Here is a 6,000-nt window from a genome sequence, read left to right as displayed (position 1 = left end):
TTAAAGTTAACTAAATTTTTTTACTAAACATATAAATACATAAAAGTATATTTGTTTTTATATTCAATATTTGTTATTCAATTACTTCAAACTTAGGACATTTAAACATCCTAGATTTAAAGATCAAGGTTGCATACTCTCTCATACAGATAACGCTAAACATTAACAGACAGTGTGTTTTCAGAATAATTAAAAAAACCACACAACACAACCTAGCTCTAAAGCAGCAACACTGCCTGACACTAAATGCTGCCAAATCACACCTCTGCTATAAATAGATCGCTTGGCTGGCAAGGTTATCAATCTTGCTCAACATAATCCCAAGTCACACCACTTTGAAAACATGGAAACAATATAATTTAAACATATATACAACTATAAACAAATATGGTTTTATATAACACATATAAACACATTTTATAACAATATTAAATGACAGATATATTTATCAAAAACTATAAAATATATATATATATATATTAAAATAATAAATAAATTTATACAAACAAAATGTGCTCACAACTTACAAACAGTAAATTTTCAAAATAAAAATCTTAAGACTATAAATTAAGAGCATTAGAAAATATAACATTTGTATAACACTTTTCATCTACCACACTTTGAATGAGATGTTTATTTATTTTGAAAAACAAACTATTAAATACTCTCATTCTTGAACATGCAACATATTGTTGACCATGAGAGAAAAATGATATTTTTGAGATATACCCCAACTCTATTAAAAGTTTGACTTTGACTTTTATTAATTGTCATTGAATAAGCCAATCTGACAGGAAACTGACGACGTTTGAGAACAAAAGGTAAATTAGAACCTGATGGAGCCAACTGAATTTGAGGAACAAAAAACCGTTTACCACCAGAAACACCTGTCAAAACCTCTGCATCAATATAAATATTTTGAAGAGCACAAACTTTTATTCGAGTACCATTGCATAACCCAGCTTTGAGATCTAAATATCTAAGTAGCATTATTACACAAGCAATTTCCAATTTTAAACAATGAGGTAGAATACCTGAAGGAGTTAAACTATTCAAACACTCAACAGGAAAGTCATTTCTTTCACTAAGGTCATCAGTATCAATTTGATCTGCACTTAAATAAATTTTGACCTTACCCGGCAGACATTCAAGCACTTCTTCATTGATTGTTAATGAATCAACATTAGTTGGTGTTAAAATCACGCATTTAGAATAATCATTTTGATCAGCATCTCCAAAAATCTTTTCAACAATCGATTTATTTTCTCTAATAATGCACTGATTTGGTATTTTAATGCATCCTTTAAAAGGATCCTCCTCTTAGACAGGTATTGTTCCATTCCCAAGCTTTAGTAGCCATTGGGAAAGTTCACCTTCCCCATCTTCTACTCTCATATTTTCAGTTCATGCAAACTTCTGCACCCATTGCCAATCCAAAGAACATTTTATACACAATTCTATTATCTCAGCTGGTTGTCATCTTTTCACAACAGGCAGAATTTGCGTAAAGTCACCACCAAAAAGAATGATTTTTCCTCAGAACGGAAAGTTGTTGTTGCAAATATCTTTTAACAACCTATCAATTGCATTTAATTCTTTACATGCTCATGTAAGACATTATACTAGTTGCTTCTCAGTTTGTTTTGGTTATTTCTAATGAAAGCAAGGCGCTGGCCTTTGATTTTAACATACGCATCAATAGCATATTGCTTAAACAGTTTTTTGCCATAAAAGAGCGAAGAAAAAAATTGTCCAACTGAAAGTTTATATTGTAATACTGAGAAAATGTAAGATGATTTCTAACCAATGTAGCACGTTCAGGGTTGTGAACCTATTGATTATGCCAACCAGCATCACCCCTTGGAAAAAATAGAGGATAAACCATAGGATCTAAGTTGGCAGACATACTTGATAGAGTTTTAAGAGGATGACCTCTTGGGTAAATAACATCTTCCCTGGAAACAGGTAGTACACCATAAATTACAACTGCAACCTCATTATGTGAAGGGAGACTGATAGCGATTATAGCAATTTATGCTGGAACATCATGATTCCAAAATATTTATAGCAAAATCATGTAGTAAACAGCGCTAAAGACAAAAAATCAAATTGAGATACAACAAATTGTATAATGGCAAAATAATTTGTATTGGCTTTTAGTAAATGATTAAAAGCAGTGATTTTTAACAAAGTTACCTATTTAACATTTTTAATAACAGACACAAACATGAAGTTAAGCCAAATGTCTATTAATTCAAAAGATAACAAAAAAACGACAACAACAACACACAAGAATAGCACATACCATAAGTTAATATAATATAACTTAAGTAAGATAACATTCATATATGACAAAACATAAGTAACAACATTACGCAAAATGTTATTAAAATACATTATTATGTATTTTTAGAATAATCTTTAACAATAAAGGCTTGAAAACAGCAAGACCTAAAGCAGTAACAGTTTTACGCTAAAAACTATCGTGTAAACCTCTGTTAAAAGTACATCACTTGGCAGGCAAAGTTGACAAATCTCGCTCTACACGTTTACCAAGTCACAGCACTTTGAAAACACGGAAACAACATAATATAAACACATGTACCAACTATAAACACAATAAATGTGTTTAAATAAGTATATAAGGTTATATATATACCTTATATACATATTTTAACACAATTTTAAAACAATTATATAACACATATAAACACATACACGAACAATAAAAAAACACTTTACATTGTTGTAAAAACATATTGATAAAACAACTATAAGGCACTTATTTCAACATATATATACATATCAAAAAAGCATATAAGCAAACAATGTGTGCAAACAAAAATTTTAAAAATAACGCCATAAAATTTAAAAAGATTCAAAGTAAACAAAATATATATTTACAAACAATACTCTTTACCTTCTTTTTTTTTCATAAGAACTGTAATCCTAATAACAAAATTTAACCTTTACATACTATAACATTTGACCTTTTTAACCTTTACATACTATAACATTTGACATACTGTAACATTTGACAAAATTTTAATTTATTTTTCTAAATTTTCTAAAAAAGAACAAAAAAAATTAAAAGCATCACAGAAATTTCAAAGTAGTAATAACCATTTTATGGAAGTAGCATTAGTGTAACTTTAAATAACATCCATACCCTTATTTTCCTTCTAAAACTTAAAATAACAAAAATAAAAATGCTAAAAGAAAAGCTAAAACAAACAAAATACAAATGATTTAAAAGATTAAAATCAATTCTATTTTTTCTTATAAAAACTTAAATCCTTTATACTTTATCTAATAAAAATGTATATATAACTATTTTATATACTTACTTCAATTATAATATGATCTTAACGATTATCATTTATCTTAATATGATTCTTTAGGTAATATATCTAAACTAATAATTAAATTTCAAAAGGAAAAAAGTTTTAACTCGCTTAAGAGATTTTTCTTTAATGGCCCCGTGCATTTAGAGAACGCGCTTTTCAAAGCCTAGTAACTAATGACGAAACGACGTTAAACATTAAACGTTAAACGTTTCTGTACTAATTATATTAAGATGGCCGCGTGCATTTAGAAAACGCGCTTTTTCAAAGCCTAGTAACTAATGACGAAACGACGTTAAACATTAAACGTTAAACGTTTCTGTGCTAATTATATTAAGATTACAGTTACATTATTTTGTTTATAAACAGTGTTATATAATGTTATTATATCTAGTCACTAATATTAATGTATTTAGTGTAACAGTTTATTATTATTGTTATTACAATTTATAAATAATTATTGTGCATAATTATATATTTTAAGTATATTATGTGCATAAATTTATTATATCATAGTATTAATAACTATTTTTAATAGTGAGTTGTAATACAATTGTGTTATAATTGCAATATAATGTGCATGACGCAGGTGTTTTTAGAAGTTAAACTAGATGGTTACTTTATATATTTCTAAGTTTCTGTTTAAAAATCATATTAGAAGCAAAATTTGGATAGTTCCATTGAAACTAGATTTTTATTAACAGTTTCTTTTATCAGTTCTACATTTTGTAACTATTCTACTAGTTTATTTTAGTTTTCCTACTGTTGAAATATGGTTTTAATTTAGTAAAGTTTCATGATTTGAAATTTACTATAATATTCATAAGCTAACAGTTTAGAAAAGGAAATTTAGCACAGTTATGGTAAGAAATTTGTTTCCTTTTAACATTTCAAAACTGGGTTTTATTGTTCAATTCTTATGCCATTCCTAGTTTATGTTATATGTCATAAAAACAATTGTGTATTCAATGTTTGGGTTCATGAAACTAAACCCCGTTTATTCGGCAGGCGAGAGTAATTATATTTATTATCATTTTTATTAGCTGTAGCTCTGTTATTGAATTTTTAATGATATATTAATGATGCATGAACTATTAGCTGAGTGCTGTGAGTACACACTACTCAGGGGTTCCTTCTAGGATTATTTAATACATATATGTAATTAATGGATATAGTAGTTAATAAAAATATTAAGTACAAAATGTTATTTTTTAATATACATTATTTTACTTATATATTATTCTTTGTAATATTTCAGCTCTCAATAATTGAGTCAATTGTTTTTAACTTGTAATCATTAAGGCAATGTTTTGACAACATATGTTTTGTATTTTAACAAACATTATCAAGATTATGAATCTTATCAAAAAATTTATGATACGTAAATTTACAATAAACCATCTGCATTAAATGTTGGAATGCATTAGTACTTTCTTATCATTTCAAACAAACCTGTTTTTTTAAGACAGAGGAGGTTTAATTAAACCAACCAAAAGTGTTGCTATCATATGCAAAGAAACTGAAAGATGTTTCCATAGGTTGCTTGCCTTAATAAATGGCAACCTTCCAAATGAAATAGGAATTCAAAATGCCATTTCTGGTGCTGTTTTGAGATCAGTTGATTACTCAAAACTATTTAATGAACAAACTTCTCATATGTTTGACTCAGCTATAACTGATAACCATTTATTTGCACTGATTAAATCTATTTCAGAGAACTATGCAAAAATATATCTTTATCACCTGGGTAAAAAACAAACTGCCAATATAACTGAAAAAAACCTTAGGAGGCAATTAATAAAACTTATCCTATTCAAAAACCAATCAAAAATATTTTTATGATATGATATGATATGATATATGATATATATATATATATATATATATATATATATATATATATATATATATATATATATATATATATATATATATATATATATAAACTCTAGAAGGAACCTCTGAGTTGTGTGTAATCACAGCGCTCAGTTAATAGTTCATGCAGCATTTATAATTTTTTAATGCCTATTTGATGAACTAATGCCTAGAAAACATTTTATCTTAAAAATAAAATCAGCTGCCTACCATGCTGTTGTGTTATTAACCTTCTACCACACAGCATTTGGTAGTTAAGAACTAAAAGGTACATAAATTACATAACAAATGCTAACTATTTGAAACTTGAGACTTCTGCGCAAGCAAACAAATACTTTTTCTTTACTTTTATTAAACAAACTAAATTTAAGCAAATTAAAATTAAAATTTGCACTTATACCCCATTCACACCAACAAAACCGAGTTTTAATAACACTCGCTTTTAAAACGGGGTTCAGTTGAAACCTTTTTCAACTATTATCCTTGTCACACCAGAATAAATCTGGTTCATTTTTACGAAACCGAATAAAACTTACATTTGCTAGCTCAAGCAAAAATTTTTTTATACAATACTTCGGTCACGTCTACTTTGAAATATTTTTTAAAAACAAAAACAAAATGGAAAGTTTACGAAATCAAGAGATATCGATTTTCCTAACTAAAGTTAATGTTCTGCAGTATTGCAGAAGACGACGCCATAGAAGTTACTTTCATTTGGAATTGATAAATCAAATTTTATTCAGCTATATCTCAAGACCTCGGTTTGTTTGGAAGAAATCGA

The sequence above is a fragment of the Hydra viridissima genome, unplaced genomic scaffold (genome assembly GCF_058129835.1).
Source record: "Hydra viridissima isolate aposymbiotic clone 2 unplaced genomic scaffold, HvirCarnegie_v1 scaffold_8, whole genome shotgun sequence".
Taxonomy (NCBI): Eukaryota; Metazoa; Cnidaria; class Hydrozoa; order Anthoathecata; family Hydridae; genus Hydra; species Hydra viridissima.
This window is presented reverse-complemented; position numbering follows the sequence as displayed.